The 17679-nt window shown below is 43.6% G+C and overlaps 1 protein-coding gene across 1 annotated transcript in view; it reads right to left on the bottom strand.

The window, feature by feature from the left end:
- The window catches only part of FGFRL1 (fibroblast growth factor receptor like 1), a 172177-nt gene that overhangs the window by 109031 nt on the left and 45467 nt on the right, over positions 1 to 17679 (bottom strand). The gene's annotated exons all lie outside the window — the stretch shown is intronic.

The following is a 17679-nucleotide window of genomic DNA, read 5'->3' as shown; positions in this document are numbered from 1 at the left end:
AAAAGTCAAACTCTTTCTCAAGCATTCCTGGAAAGATGCTTCCTGTTTTGGTGATGGAGGGAGGGTATTTTTAAATAAAAAATGATCTGACTATGCTGACTGCGTATAATGCCCAGTCACAAAACCAGAAGTAGTTTTGCAGATGGAAGTTGTTACCTGATTTTTTTTTCCTTAACATCCATAGTAGCCAGATTAAGGAACTGCTTGCAAACCTCAGTATTTGTTTCCAAAACCATATGTATGAACAGCGTGGCAGGAATAGAAAGCTCTAGAATATCAACTGCTACCCAGCCCCAGACAGCTGTCTGTGAAAGCAGAAAACATGGGGTTAATGGTTCTTTTATACTTTTCTTTTAGGACTTGCAGACAACTGAGGACTGGTATGGAGATCATTGATCACTGCTGGAAATTCCCCATGCAAAGAGACACTCTGATCTTATGAAGTGTGAGCAACACTCAAATCCCATTTATTTAAAGGGAGATCAAAGTTGTCCAGCATTTTGTCAGATATTCTAAATCTATGGACAGATAGGCTCCCACTTATCTGTGGGGTTCTCTTCTAGCAAACCCATCTCATATCTCAATTTGTCCATGCTTTGCAATTTTCCAGCTTATGCACATGAAGAAGAAAGAAAAACCCAGTTGCTAACTATCTGATATTACAATAGTACATTCTTTAGGGATATATACCTTTCACATCCTACTACCATTATTTTAACGTTCAGAGGTAGAGGAAAAACTTTCACCCATCCGCACCTTCCCCCCCCTTAACCAGACAAATAAGGCATTCAGCTTGTCTGAATTTAAATTTTTATTGGAGTTGATCCAGCAACCAGAGCGCATTGCTAGAAGCCAAGGTCCCGCTTCCTTCAATACACCTCCTTCATTCCGACTCCCTGCTTTTGTACAGCTTCGGTAATCTCAATCTGTGGTCAGGGATAGGATAAAATTTCAGCTATTTCCCCCCTCAACTGCACAGAACAGGGCTCGCTCTTAAATCAAAAGCCCTGCACCCTAAACCTCTGGTTAAGTACTTAACTATAGGCAAGCCTTTGAAATCATCACAGGCTTTTTTCTTTTTTTTTTTTTGCTTAGATATATCTTGAAAACCACAGAAGTAAACCAAGTTCTTGGGAATATCAAAGGTATTCACAGGAAACTGGGGGAAGGGGGCACATAGGGTGGCTCCCCAATGCTTTCTTGTCCTGATCCTCTGATGTAGATGGCATTACCAGTCCTCATCAAGAATGCAAAATTTCCTCCCTTATCCTCCAGGGCATGAGAGAATATTGTTAACTTTTCTGGAAGCATTAGGAGCAGACAGCAACTGGAATCCAAGCAGAAGTCACATTTCTGTCATTGCCTTGGTAAATGACCTCCACCTTTCTGCACAGGATGGTGTGGGTTCCCACATACCTTCTACTAATGTTTAGATTTTCCTCTCTCGGTGTTTTTCCTTTTTTTTCCCCTATTCCCTCTCCTCTATACAAATAGTAATTCAAGAACCACGATCAACCCTTCACTTGGCTTCAGGTCTCTTGCATGGGCTAAAGTTACCTCCAATTCTCCAGCATGGTTTGGGGAATTTATTTATATTCCATGTTGTAGAGATAGACCCAGTGTCTTGCCAAGGGCTTGCATGGGTCTTACAAAAGGAACACTGACAAATATTTATGGAACCTAAAGTGAAATTCAAGACACTGTTAAAATAAAGTTTGCTTTAGTTTTTTTTTTATTTTCCTGAAGAATTGACCTGGCTTTCTTGGCAAAAAGACTAATCCAAATGCTATTGGTATCTTAACAGCTCATAAGAACCACATGCTTCAAATAAAGTCATTACTATCAGACACGCTGAGTGGTTCAATTAAACAAATATGAAAATAGACACTTCATCCTGCTTTAACTAAGTGGGATCATTTCACTCCTGAATCCAGACTGACAATGAAAATGATATAGTATTTATAGAGTAGCTTTTTATCCTGAAAGATCCCAAAGGATTACACAGACCCTGCTTCACACACTACCGAGATGCTGCCACTTCCAGGGAGGAACACATGAGCTGTCCCACAGCCCTGAGGAATGGCACATGGCAATTTAGACAGAGAAGCAGAAAAGAATTTCACATTCAGCTGAAACTATAGAAGGGAATTTAGGCAAGAAGAATGGAGATTGTTTGGACTGGAGCACATCCAGCACAGAGGAGGTATAGTAATCTGGTGTTTTAAATATAGAAGTTAAGGTAAAACAATAAAAGAGTTCTTTTAAACTATCCAAAAAAACAGAATTTAGGGCAGAAAGAGAAATGCCATCTTGATGATGAACAGTTTCATTCCTTCCCCTCCGGTTGTGCATGGGAAATTCTCTAGAAGATGCTCTTGCTCACTATTCCCTTCAGAAATGCAATAACCTGAATGGGAATTCTCCAGAAGATGTTCTTGCTCACTATTCCCTTCAGGAATATAAGAACCAGGACTAATAATACTTTCCATAGCTGCCTGTTCACATAAGGATGACATAGGATACATTATGAATTAAAGGCTTCAAGAAGCTTTGTCTGGCAGTCTCACACACACTGTAGGGAGGGAAAAAACAAGTCCATCTACATCACAGATCGATGTACCTTGATCCCTGCTGGATCTCTGCCCCATTTCACATCAGCTGCATTGCAAAAGTAATGCAGTCCAGTATGGAGAGAGTGAGAGACTTGCCCAAGGCTGCCCTCTGAGTCTGCAGTGGCAACATCAGGAATCCAGTTTTGAACCCCAGTGCTGTACTGTGACAACCAGGGGATGCTTCCTCACTCCAGGACATGTTCCCTCCTGTGAAACCTTGGCCATGCATGAAGAGCTCAGCAGGCCTCAGAGTATCACGTTAATACGTGGCCAAAATATTTCCAGTGAGAAGCTTTTGTGAAAGAAGGAAAATTAAACCACTGATTTGTGGAGCAGCAGCATGGCAGATCATGGTAAAACAGGGAAAATTCATTATTTTAAGAAGTTAGGGACATGGAGACACGACATGAAGTCATGTAGGCATGCACCAAGTGTCAGCTGCAACACTAGTTGTTACAGCAAGGACTGGAACAGCTCAGCATGAAGAGTTCAGCCTCTGGATGTGTTCATAATGACACATCTGTGAAGAATCATAGAATCATTTAGGTTGGAAAAGACCTTTTGAGATCATCAAGTCTAACCATTAAACCAGTGCTGCCAAGTCCACCACTAAGCCATGTCCCTACATGCCACATCCACACATCCTTTAAACCCATCCAGGTATGGTGAAGATAAGCAGCCCTGACGTTATTACTGCAAACATCCCCCCAGTACAGAAGGGTGAAAGAAATACACCTGTGCCACGAGAGTTTTTTACCTGGCACACAGACTAGCACTAGCAGAAGCATTTCTTCAGAACAATTAGCAAAAAGCATCAATCTTAAAAAGCTTCTTTCTTTTTTCCAGTTCATTTAGCCCAAAGTAGAGCAATCAACGCTCTTCTGGAAGGATATCACATTCTCAATATGTAACCACTTAAAGGAAGAGGACAGCTATTGCAGAGAGGTGTCCCAGGAGAAGAAATCATTGCACAAGTGAAAGGGATTTCTTTGGAGTGACTTTTAGAGTAATGTGAAGCTGCCTTTTTATTTCTTTCTTTATTTATTTGCTTCACCACCCTCCCTCCCCTCCCCCCCCCAGACTGGACTATGAATCTTTCTTTTTCTAGTCAGCAGTTGTTCACACACCCAATTTTCTGTGGTTTAAATGAAGCCCCTCAGGCAGATAATCAGGAGGAAGGGGCTAATTCTGTGGCCCTACAACCTTCAGGCAGTATTTATCCCCCTGGAGGGGAATGGAATGAGCAAAAGGAAAATACTCAGACTTAAGAGATGAGCAAACAAGAAGGAAGAAGTTGCATGTTGTGTAAAGGAGAAAACTTCCAGTGGCTCTATAAACTGCCAAGAGCTAAGTCTATTCTCCTATTTATATGTATTTTAGGGTGGTTTCAGTACTCACAGAACTCACATCACTGACAGTAGAGGGAAAAGCGCATCTATACAGAGATTGTGCATTTCCCTGCAGTGACAGGGAACCTGTCCTCAGGTATGACAGAGGAGGAGGATGCAGAGAGGTCAGCCCTGTCCTGCTCAGGGTTCCACAACACCCAGGACAGCAGAACTCCAGACCCACATGGCAGTGCAGGAGGCAGCTGCAGGATATGTCAAGGCTAAACAGGTAAGGAAAGTAGGTGCCAACTCTGGTGGGGTGGTTTGGGAGGTGCATTGGACTGAGGCCACCAGTTCTGCTGCTGTTTTGGAACAAGAAACCCTCTATTTTCATTTCTTCTGAGCAAGAGCCAGATTATACTAAAGGGCAGAAGTCTGACCTATAAGAAACTCTGTGCAGCAACCTTAAGGCAAAGCAGCCCACAAAACCCACGGGATTCAGGATTTCATACGCAAGTGACTCCGTCCCTCCGTTCCTGTGTGAACACGCTGTTCATGGTGAGTAAGCCTGTGTCATCCTGCAAGCCTGGGATGTTAGAAACACACCCAGCTCCAAAACCTGGTAGATGGTGAACCTTTGCAATGCCAGTCTTTGAACTGCAGTGCAGGGCTGTGCAGAAAAACCACACATCTGCAAGATACGGCACCCACGGAGGTGTGGTGGTAAGGGCTTCTGTACAGATTAGCAACCAAAATGTGTGCCTTGGAGAACCTCTGGCTGGTGTCCAAGGTAAGAAATCAAGCCTTGCAGAGAGTTCACCTTCTCCTAGTGCCTTTAGGACAGTACAATGCGCTCTGGCTGTTGTTGGTGCTAATACACCTTTGCTCATACATCCATGCAGCAATAGCACCACTGCTGCCTGCACAGCCCGAGTGCTCCTGCTGATGCCCCCACTAAACTTCTCTGACCCTGAAAATGCCCAGTGAGCCATCCATGCTGTGGAAAAAAGTGGTGACTGTTGCTGGGAACAGAGGTGAGGTGGAAAGGGCAGAGGCGAAAGGGGATGTTTAAATAATGCAACAAATGACTGAAGATACTCAAAATTATTTAAAATCTATTTTTTCACAAATAAAAAAATATTATTGCGAAACTTAGCAGCTTATAATTGGCTCCTCTACATGTGTATGTACATGCACACATGAACACCACAGATGACCTACATGTAGAAATGCTGCATTTTATCACAGGCTCTGCAGGTCAGGACATGACATCACCCCACATACAAAAAACGCCATGGGTGAATATTGCCACATATTTCATGGAAGTAGAACTGGGATTGCACTGTATTAATGAAATGCATGATGTTACTCCACAACCACGAGGGCTCTCTCTCTCTATCCTGAAATACATGGCTATTTTAGCACATGCAGAGCCTACTTTCTGCAACAGCATGACATCACCCACCCCACATTCAGAGAATAATTATGGCCTTGTCTGCACTGCAAAAACTGGCCCCATAATTCCAAAAAAAAAAAAAAAAAAAAGTGCAGTTCAGCCAGTAGCAGCAAGAGCAGTGCTCTAATGTAATACTGGACTCAGCTGTTTTTAGTATTGGATCATCTAACTCTGCTCAGAGTGGGGTTAGAAAAACCACAGGGAGAAACTCCTACACCCTGACACCCCCCTGCCATAGTCTAATTGCAGCAGCCATGAAGAAAGTGAGGGAGAAATGGTTTTCCAGTCCCCAGATATTTTTATGAAATTTCTAAAGGAAAATTCTGTTCCAAAGACGGGTCACAAAAAACCAATAAAAAGTAAGAACCTCGGTGTTTTCTCAAAATATTAATCTATGAACATAGTCCTCTCTGGTCAAATGTTCTATCAGCAGTTTGGGAGTGTTTCATTTCAATCCTGGCAGTTGCTATTAATTTTTAATCTTTTCAAGCTTTTTGGTAAAAAGTGACCTAAATCACAGATAAAACCCAAACTATGCCAAATCAGAATATGTTGCTTTTCATTTGAAGAAAATAAACGGCAATCACAACCTCCCTGGGAGATAATTTTATTCCTACCATTATTTATTTGTACAACAATTAGCCTTTTTCTGATCCAAGATAAAGTCCCCCAGGCACAGCTGTGAAACAGATGATAACAGTAATGTGTTAGCATTTTTTAAATGAACCTGATAAATGACCAAAATTAACCATTCCCTCAAAATCTGAGTTACGATGAGCTGGCATCTTGCACCCCAAAAGTGTTACCTCCAAAAATTCTCAGCTAGACCCAAGGGTGATATAGGAGCATCCTAAACTTCCATGTCTTGCAGCAGTTCACGGGTGTTATGTTATTCCACAGTGCCTCCGCAGCTGTGCATTGGCACAGCCACCAGCCACTCTTCTTAAACACAGAATACATAAGATTTCATGCACATCAGACTTTAAAAAGCAAAAGTAATCCCCTCCCCTACATAGCAGTGTCAATGAGAGATGAAATTAATTGAATTCTTTCACGCACGGAGCCAATGAGCCATAACTCAGGGCAGCACACCAGCTCACCCTGTCAGCCAGTGAGGAAGAAATGCACTGAGACCTTGTGCCAGATGCACCTTATCATTTCACTCACATGCAGCGACAAACACATCAGTAACACACCCCTTCCCTCTGGTACGTCCTTATCCCTCAATTCCCTGCCAGGGAAAGTGAAGCCATTGCAAAGTGACCTCCTCTCTGCGAGCACCTGGGAGGCCGCCCTGCGCAGTGAGCTATCGGCATGGCCTTCAAGATTGTCCATCCCTCTGCACAGATTGCTTCAGTCACTCAGATAAAAGCAGAGGGAGATGAAGAAGCACTAGTGCCTGGAATTCCCTGAGTTTCATTACCAACCACCAAGGAATCAGCCAGGGCCAAGCCCTGTGGTTACTGCACAGCCAGGCTCTGATTGCAGGGTGATAAAGGTCCATTCACCACCACCACCAGGCCTTGAGAGGTGTGGTACAGGTGCAATGAGGGACAAGGAAACAGCCTCCACAGTGACACTGGATTGAACTCATGCAAATGGCTGTCACATTTGGTACTTCTGCTGCTCTTGCAGTGCTTAACCTATGTCAACTGCCTTCTGAGTCGTCCCTTCAGGACCTGACAGTGACAGACACGTAATTTGGTTTGGGAAGGCGTGAGAGCCGACGCCTGCTCTCCCTTACCACCTCCCTCCCACGTCTATCCACTTTCCCTGCTGCTGGGTTGTGTCAACTCGAAAGCTTCTCTGGGGAGGAGGAGAACAGCTGGCTCTCTCCAAACCATCTCACCCAATTAAAGAAAAATCTGCAATCAATGCTTACATGCTTTATTGTTGAGGAGGAGGAGGAGGAGTAACCTCACCCTCTCTCAGTTGTGCTGTCTTAAAAAAATTCCTGAAAAAAGTAATCTGAACAAGAAGAAGGCACCACTTATAGCCCTTAGTTTACAAGAGCAGAACCAGGCTTGTAATGTTAAGGCTCATGTAAAACTGTCCAAGATGCCAACTGTGCTGTTTTCATCCTGAGTTAATGACAATTAGTATGTTTTCATGTAGACCCAAGCTCTAGAGTCATGGGATAACACAAAAGGATGAACCTTAAGGAATTTTTTAGCTGTTGTGGTGACAAGCTTGTGGAAAGCTTGAGAATTTGAACCCTCAGCCAGAAAACAAGCAACAAGTGCCTAAATGGGAATTTTAAAATACCTTAATATCCTCTTGAGTACTGGAGACTGACTCATGGTTCTGGGAAGGGCAACTTTACAGCTTTATGGTCTGCTGCAAGACTTGGCTAGGATGAAATCAGAGGTTTTCTGTAATAATTTTGAGCCTCTGTTCCTTCTGTGGAGGGGATGGTCCTCAGCAAGCAGCAGAGGATGCCTGCCTGTTAAACTGGTATTCATTTAATAGAATTATAACCACTTAGCAGACTTCATGGATCAGGACAAGGCAACACACTGAGATGTCTGTACAGATTTAAGTTAAGTCTAAATCTAAATCCTTCTCTCTATTTCACCACTGCATCATGAGATTATTCTAGTGCCTGGAAAGTGACCTGAGATTGAATGAGAGGGGCAATGGAAGAAGGGTTTTGCAGTAGGGACACAACAAGGCAATGTCAGAAGAGCAATTCTGAACAATTCCTAGGCAATCCCAAATGCAACTCCTCTAGCAGGAGGCCAGCTACACTGACATGGCCACTGCAGTGTGAATCCAAGATCAACAAATGGGCACTTGGGCAGGTCAGGGCTTTAGTGGCTAAAGCTGTCACAGGTCACATTTTACTGCCTCCTGACCTTCCCATCCCCACCCTCTCCTCCCCTCCCAAAACATAAGGAAGCAGCACTTCTGGAGGAACTCATGGAACAATTTTCTGATAAAGTACAATGTGCTGAGGGATATGGCAGCAATCCACCTCCCTCTGTGAGCCCTTTTGCACACGTATCTGCAGAGCCCAGGCTCCCATGGCTCCAAGTGATGTGTGTATTTGTACCATTCCCCTTCAGAGACAGCTCAGCAATCCTCACACCCATCAGCTTTTAACCAAGACCTCATACATTTTGATAAACTCCTTTATCACGTGCCACACAAAAGCCCCCTTCTCTTGTAACAGAACCCTCAAGTCTGTGTCCACACAGCCTGGCTCTGCTGTAGCCCCCTACAGAGTATTCACATAATCCTTGTTATTTATTAACAGAGCCATATATTTCCTGCCAAATATGTTTCTCCTTCATACAGATCATGGGGCCATTCAGCGCTTTGCCAAGTAGACCTTTCAAATACATGGTGTTAAAACTAAAAAGGGCCCTTGTAGTTGTGCAGCGTTGTGCAGAGAAATGATCTATGTTGTACTCCTGGTACAGCTACGGCCTTACTCACTCGGGGGAGCCAAGGGCCACATGGTGACATTGCTGCTGTTACCCCAACACACAGGGAGCAGGGGGGGGGGCACAGGTCCATTCCCAAGAGGTAACCAATGGCTTGTATGTGGCAGGACACAGTTCACCCCATCAGCTAACAGTGAAGAGACAAGAGGGTTTTTTAGGCCTGGATTCATCACAGCAGATTTTGGATTTTGCAGGAGACGTTGCTCTCAGCTCTGCAGAGTCTCTGTTCTTGGATGTGAAACTGTTCCCAAGGAAGGGCCATAATTTGACCAAGCTGGCATGCAGTGCTCCACAAAATTCAGAACTTCAGGCATTAGTCACCCACAAGCCCTCACACGACAGCAGTTCAGCGCAGGTAGGAAGGGATTCCTTTCCTGTAAAAGTCCACAGTAATAATCACCAGCCTAAAAAGCCCTTACATGGGTAGGAATCTCAGCAGGACCAACCAGGCGCCTTCCATTGTTCACGTAGAGCAGGAGGCAAACAGCACTTTGATTATCAGTCATCTTCATTACGTTCACAATCAAGAGCAGGGAAGGGGATTTTCAGTAGTGCCGGATGGCCTGGCAAGTGTGACTGGTGCTGAAAGACGAAGGGACTTTTGCTCCTCAGCCAGCCAGGAACTTCAAAGCCTTTTTCATTCAGTTGCTGTTACGGCGGTACACACATACACAACTGCTGTTAAGGTATCACAAGCCTTGGCGGAGGTCAGAGCTACCTGACTCACGCTACAACTGCCTGATGCAAACACAAAGTAGACAGCTTTCTAAAAGGTTTTTTTATCTACATACAACCAGTGTTCTGTGCCCAACAGAAACGCCGCAGAAAGGACCATGTGAGAGTTTGTGAAGTGCATTATGCAAGACGTCAGACAGGATTACAGCACAACCATTTTCCATCTGCCTGCATTTCAGTCATAAGATGCCAATTTAAAGAACAATACAAATTTGGGATGAAAGCATATAAAAATTGATATACTTCAAAAAACTTCTTAGGTTCAGGATGGAAATTTACGTTTCCCAGAACAGCTTCAGCCTAGATCACAAAAATCTCATTTCAAGCCATGTAATAAATCAGTAACAATAGCACTTACATATTCTCTCACAGCTCTAGTGCACACACAGATGCACCTGTACGGCTTTTCTCTCTTTATGCCCTGAGGAATACTGACTTTACAATAATAATAAAGAGCTCCAAGAAGTGAGACTGGGAGAGTGTCACCTCAAACTAGCTTGTCCGGTGAGAACCAGCTTCCCACCCACCTCAGTGATTTCCCTCCCACAGAATAGGTTGGCCCACCTTCCCGTTTCTTGGTTTTTGCATTGCTGTAACACCACCCAACTGCAAAACACAAATCTCCAAAGAAGGGATGAGACAGGAAGAAGGCTATTATAACTTTGTACCATGAAACAAACAGAATAAACAAAGCAAAACACTTCAAAACTCTTCCTAAGTTGGTTGTTTTGTTGGTTGTTTTTCCCTGAAGTGTTAACAAGAAGAGGAATGAAGATACGAGGTCACGAGGTTTAAGTCCATGGTTCCTTTTAAAAAGAAATATTCACCCTCCTCTGCTCTCAGTAGGTTTTTATTGAGCAATTGAAAGATGCTATTTTCAAAGCCAGGACTCAAGTTGGTTAATTGTTACACCTCTTTGTCTTGCCTTTTCTTTCAGTGAGAACCAGCTAAAGGTTTGCAGGAAGGAGCCTCAGGGCTGCAACAGATGTCATGAGCCACTTCCTACAAATTAGAAAAGGAAAGTAACCCCCTCAGGTTAATTATGGGGAGAGGCCACACACGGAGCTGTGTAATGAGCCTGTGGGATGGAGAGAAGGCAACTGCTTCATATTGGATTTCAAGAGACAGAGCATGAAATCTCTTGTGCTGACTACAAGCTTTCACACTGCAAGGGCAATGCCTCCTGCTCGGGGAGGACACAGGCCACACTGTCTGGGGCAGGCAGCAGAGGTGGGAAAGGACGTACTGACATTGTTCAACCACTCTCTGACGACACCTCTGCGTGTACTTGCCTTCCTGACGGACGGCTACCACAGCACACCGGGACTTTGCACCTGCCTCCCTATTTACACAGGTGCAAGGCAGTTAGAAAGCCAAGGGCTAAGGACCAAAGTGTAAAGACGGGGACTTGGCTGACCTGGATGTTGGTTTTTTTCCTGGTGGGCTGAATAGGCCAAAGTCCTTTCATCTTTCTCTGCCTCATTTCCCCATCTATATAATGGAGATGGTGGAATTTATCTCTTTTTTTCTTTTTCTTTTTAATTTTTTAAATACAGTGCTTAAATTTTCAGCAGAGGAAAGCATCATAACAGTCCTAGGCAACATCATTACCAGAGAGTCCTATGAGAGCACAGGTTATGCCTTTTTTCCCCTCTTCATTTCTATTTCCCCCACATCAATAGGTTGGTCCAGGCTTTTTTTTTTTTCTTGAAACTGTTTCCTCAGGGATCAGGGCACTTTAAAAACTCACAGGAGCTTGTTTAAAGTAAATTGGTGCAGCTATGCAATTGTAGCTCAGCCATGAACCTCAGCTGAAGAATCGGCCCCATGTTTCCTTCAACTATAATATACATCTATGGTCAGGTTAGCATGACCTGACAACAAAACCAGCAATGACAAAAACAACCCTGAATGCGCCAGCTACAGTGACTAGAAGATTTATTTTTTTTTGGGGGGGGGGGAACAGCTTGATGTTTAGTTAAACTGTGATTTGCAGATGGGGGGGGTTACGTGACACTTAATGGGTTGATCTGCAAACAGGGAGAATCATGGCAAAATTGAGCTACAGCTTCACGAGGGAAGGCAGTGCTGTCATCAGAGGAGAGGTCACTGGGATTCAAGCAACACAGCACAGGCATAGCTGAACCTCCTACTGCCAGGATGGCCTCGGGTAATTGTTCCTGAAGAAGTAGGGATAAGTAACTGCGTATTTCAGTGAACTCATGCAGTGGCCAGGAGGAATGGAAAAGGTCAAGATTTTCAATCCAAAAGGGACATTTTGTTGACATTCCATCCTGTGGGAGAAAATAAAGTGAAACATTTTGGGTTTGTTCCAGTGCAGAACAGTAGTTTTGGTTTTTCATCTCAGAAAAGCAACAGAACATAGATCTGCCATCCTTTGGGCAGCCACAATAACAGCTCCTCCTGTAGCATCTTCCCAGTTGTGTGCACATCACTTCCAACACTCTTGTTTGACACTATGCTCAAAACAGAGGCCAAGAAGCAAAGTTTGAATAATTTTAAACTTCTTATAAAGCAAGACCAGTGCAGAATAATACACAGTGCCCTTGCTGACAAAGGCACCAAGCAGTGCTTGTGGCAGTGAATTTTCATCAACACCCATCTCTTCCAAGTGCACAGGAGGATATTCACTCCAAAAATGACTACTGGGCAATGAATATTAAATGTCTTCCAATTTTTCCACACCCAATGACAAACAAACAATCTCCAGACTTGAACTGCCAGTTTGCATGTCATCTTACTTCCCACTTCTTCCAAAACAAGGCACACCAAATCCACCCTAGTTTCAGCAGGTAGATTAGAGGCTAAGAAAAACTGGTTTTCTTGAGCAGGATTAGCTTGAGGTGCTTCTGAGATAATCTATCTGCCTTCCAGGCACCCTCTAAATACTTAGAGGCACCCGTTTGTCATCACTGCTGCATTATCCTTGCAAAATGCATCATCCTTGCAGGATGGAGCTACCTGATCTGCAGGGTGGGAGTGTGCATGCCTGTTACCTTGCATGTGTATCTTGTGTATCTACTGGGGAGCTAAAAAAAAGTCTGTGGTCTGCATATTTCAAGCTGAACACCGAGACTGCTCAGATATTACAGGGAGACACATTGCTGAACTCTGATCACTCTGTCCCAGCAGCCCAGGACAGCAACCAGCTGAGCTACAGGAATGCAGGAAAGCAGCAGTTTCAGTTTCTCGCAGCAGTTATGGGGGCCACAAACAGCCCACCTGGGCAGTTATCAGTGTCCTGTTAAGTGCAACAGAATGGCGAGGCAGCCTGGAAAACTGAAAAAAAAAAACACAGCAAGTCCTGTTCGTACTTGTAGCAAATTTTCTTGGGCTCAAAGGATTTCTCTAAGATTTAAACAAATAAAAGGATCAGAAGGTTTTAAGAAGCTCCCGTGGGCTTGTAAGGGGCTCGATCCAGCCCCCAGTGCAGTCAATAACTTTTTAAAAAAGAAATCTCCAAATCATACACAGCTATTGTGATTTACACCAGCTAAGGATCTCTCAGCCTGCCTGTAATGGGACCAGGACCAGGCTGTTTGCCAGCACTTTTGGCTTTGCTGCAGTAGGAGTGACGTTCAGGTATGCGTGACCACTCGCCATCAGATTTCTTTACAATGACAAGCTTTGAAGTCAGAGCACTTTGCTCTCCTTCCACAAACCATTTTCACTCAAAACAATAACTATTTAAATGGGAGTCTCACCAAAGCCATTTCAGATTTATTTTTTTTTTTTTACTCCTTTGTCAGTGACAAAATACAGTTAAATTACAGAGAGACCTGCGTGCTCCATGGCACCCATTCATCATAGGCTGGATATCCCAATGCTAAACCATCTCCATTAATTTTCAGTGCTGGGAGAGAAGGCACCAATGGCTTCACCCAATATTACACTGAAACCTAGAAAGAATAAAATTGAGCAAATGGCTCTTTTTGCTGAAAATCTTGTTAAGCTCCTCCCTACAAAACCCACTAAAAGTTGCCTTTTCATAGCCAGCGGGGCTGTTAGAGGCTTGAATGAGATTTGTGGACCTCATCCTGCCTATTCAGAGCAAAAGATAACACCTGCGGGAAGCAGGCGAAAGGTTAAAACCTGGTACCTCTGTGTTTTCCTAAGTGCAGAGCTTGGCACCAGAACAGAGACTGGGAACAATGGCAGGAGCATTGTGCCTGTTTTCTTTTCCCTTAAAGTAACATTTTTGCTGCAGTGTCATCTTTCTGCTCAGCCAAGCAGGCGCTCTGGGTCAAATCAGCTGCGTGAGCCGTCAGCAGATTTTTCTGGCCCTTTCAAAAGATCTTCAGGCATTATATTAAGAAGCCAAATCGGTAAAAAAACAGGAAAAAAAAAAAAAGTGGACAGACTGCCCACACGTTTTACCGGTCAGGCGCTCGCATGACTGTGAAATAATCAGCATTCTTTTGGTGAAATGTAGCAGCTTTAAACCAGCAATCTGGCTTCACTCTCTGGAAAACAGTGTGCTTTCTCGAAAAAGCTAAACCCAGGGTATTACAGCCTGACAGCTTCAAAATTCCTCAGACCTCCCGTAGGAATCGCTCACAAAGAGCAGGCTGTTCCCCAGGGCTGGATGTCAGGGAAACAGACCCTCTGATGGAAAACCCTAAGGGAAGGCATACTTCCATTTACACCATCTTTTATGTTTTGGCTAAGTGGCTTGTTTATAATTGCTGGGTTTAGGCGAGAAAGGCTCCACCTCTCCTCACAGTTCCTGTAATGCAGCAGTAAGAGCTTTAGGGCCTGTTGGGTCACTTCCCAAATACAGAAGACAGGAGAAAATTTCCTAGAGCTATTTCACGTATTTTGGCAAGCATCCTCCAGCAGACACGGGTACAAACAGCACAGAGGACAGGCCCACTTTCACAGCCCTTTGCACAAACCATACCCATTTCTAGGAGCCGCCACGCACCAACCTTGCAGAGAGACAAGAGGCGCCGAACAAACTTCGTGACTATTTGCTAGGACTTCCACAAGTCCATAAAAAAGAACCGGCATTTTTAAAAAGTATTTTCAAAAAACCCCACCCTTCCTATACAAAATTTCTTCAAGGGCTATTGCTATCCCAAACAAAAGAAATTGAGGAGTTACATATGGGACTCCCATACATAATAGCTACCACAAGTCCCTGTGGTTGTGGTGAGAATGAACAGGTTGCTGAAACTGATGAAGACAAAAGTTTAATTGCTCATAATTTTGCCACACAGAATCATTTTGGCTAAGACTTCCCAATGCTTGGGACATATAACTACATCCTTATGAGAGAAAAATAATAGGAGAACATCTAATTAGAAATTCTATGATTTGGCATATTCACACATGAGCTGAATTAAGGCAGCAAAGGACATTTTCTTCAATTTTTTGTTTTGCAACCTTAATAACTTGTTTGATTTAGTTTTATGTATTTGTAAATTTATTTAATTTGGTAATGTGATGGTAAGTGAATGCTAATTCCTAGTACTTGTGGAGCAGAGGAGTTGAACTAATCATTGCAGCACATTAAATAGCAGATTATGGTCCTGATTTCTATTTGAATGGTACTACAGGAATGGCCTTCAAGCTTATGTTCTCCCTGCTGCCTCTTCTCATGTGAACTTCCTCCAGTTTGCACTAGAGTGAAAGTCAGATAAAATCATTTCTAAAATGAGACAGAGGCCTGAAATGCAAATCAGGGGAAGAAGTCGTCAGAAAGGGGTCTTCATACAGATTTAGTAGGTTATCAGGCCTTTACCTGCCTGGTAATCAATCCTAGTGCCTGATCAGCTTCAGGGGATGGACCCAGGAGGAGCACAAAGGCTCTTTATTCCCTCTGCTCGTGTTGTGACTCTGCTATAAAGCCTGGTTCACCAGGAAGGGCAAGGTGGAGCTGGACATAGGGCCTATCAGGTAACGTTAATGTTCAGTCAAGATATGGACCTTGTGTTTGAACGAGACAGACAGTCTTTGAAGAACATAATCTGTGTTGCCAACAATGGCTGGAGTGAAAGGAGCTCGCTCTGGTTACCCTATAGGATGGCCCAGTAAAGCAAAGTTGGATTCTTATCAAGATATTGGGTTTGGGTTTTTTTAATCATTGATTCATATGGTAATGGCTGTGAATACACAATGCAAGGTCTTCAAAGGGAGGAAATATAAGAAGGGTATAGTTTCACCCAGTTCATGTTAAGGTTCTACACTTTTGTTCTGTGTGATTTTTTTTAATTTTTTTTTTTTTAAATACATACACCCTGCTATCCTCACAGAGATTAATCCTATCCATGCCTTTTCAGATTCCCTCCAATTCCAGTAGGATGCAGGCTCGCCAGCAGCACTGAAAAGCAGCAGCTCTCCTGGAGTGCTGTGTTTCTCAGATTGACCTCAGCTCTGTTTACCCTTGCTTGAAAGTTTGGGCAAACATCTGCTAAATAAACTGTTGAGTGCCAGGGTGACAGGGACAGGGAGGGGGAGTTAAAAACTCTCTCTGAAATGAGAGAGTAGCAAGAGGAGCTCTAGGGAGACTACTGTGGGTCAGAATACAGAGGCAAATCCCTTTAAATCAATAGAAAACCTTCTCCTGACATCTCTGACCCAGTTTTGAAGCATGTAGTACATACCTATCCAGAGGTCACGTTTCCAATTCAGATTGAAACACTCATCTAAATATCCAGCCAAGCCCTACTTCTATTTCATCTGTTTCATCTTCATTTTCAGCACACTGGAAATATCCAGGTACTTCAGCCACGCAGACAGTAGTGGTTTTGCCCACACAGTGTGGTTAAGAAGGGCAGTAGCTTATATCTCAGACAGCAGAATCTGTTTTCTCTTCTGCCTAAATTCAAGTTATGCGTCCCAACAGCACCTAGCTGCAGACATGGGGGCTAGAAAGGTGTTTTCAAAGCTGATGGTGTGTTCATTCCAACACATTATGGCTTAGACCCTCACTACCACCAACCACAGCATTTCATAAGCCATCACAGTTCCTCCCTGATACAGGAGGTGCCCGATTGTCACACTTAGGACTTTAGGTTTGGTCCCCAGGTCAGTGGCCTGTACAACATTATTGAAATAGGCTTCCCAGGGAAGTGGTGGAATCACCATCCCTGGAAGTGTTCAAAAGGTGTATGGATGTGGCACTTGGGGACATGGTTTAGTGGTGATCCAGTGCTGGATTAACAGATAGAGGTCTTTTACAACCTTAATAATCCTATCATGTGGTCATGCTTCCTAAGGTGTTTGGCAGGGGCACACCAATGAAAGCTCACTCACTCTTGGGGAGTGGGAGGATGCTTGACAGATCAGACATGTAGGTATTGTCTCACATCCTTCCCAATTTGAAGGTCTTGCCAGCTAGGTTATCATCTAGGCACTGATTCTGAAGGGTACTGTGGGCTAAAGCATGGCTTTCTTGTAGCAGCTATATTCACATTAGGAAGTCACTGAGTGCATAGCACTCCTTAAATAACTGTACCCTCAGTATTCAGTATATGCCTTTAAAGCATCAGGATTAACATCCCTTAAAAAAGAAAATCTGGGTAATACGAGAGCAGATATTCCCATTATCAACATATCGACATATTTTTTAATCCCAACCAGCACGTGCCCCTGGTATTATCTCATGGCAGTATGTTCCAGAGCTTATCTAGAATAACTTTGCTTTTCGTCACCTTCAAAGTTCTCTGAATATTTCCTTGTTTGTCTGTTAGGCTGCCTTTGGCTTTCTGGACAGCTCTGTTCATACTCAAAGCATCTGAGAAACAGATTCCAGCTGACTCTAAGACACTGTGTAGAAAAAAAAAGGCAAATGAGGCTCTCCTGGACAGCAAGCTGTCTGATACACAGCGTTAGTGAGACCAGCACAGTGTCATCTGAGGTGAGTTCAAGCCCAAGAATACCATCTTGGCACTATACAGGGTTTTACAGCAAATCTTGAAGCCCTGAGCAATCAAAGGTGTCTGAGTAGCCAAGAAAACTGGGTAAAAATGCAGCATTTCTTAATCAAAGATGTCAACTAACTGAGAATCTGCTTCAGATTCAGAAAACTGATTGCCTACTGACAAAACTGATGAAAAGTTGATGCTGAGTTTGAACAA

Source organism: Manacus vitellinus, unplaced genomic scaffold (assembly GCF_001715985.3).
Source record: "Manacus vitellinus isolate BGI_N305 unplaced genomic scaffold, ASM171598v3 scaffold_0_pilon, whole genome shotgun sequence".
NCBI classification, from domain to species: Eukaryota; Metazoa; Chordata; class Aves; order Passeriformes; family Pipridae; genus Manacus; species Manacus vitellinus.
This window is presented reverse-complemented; position numbering and strand designations above follow the sequence as displayed.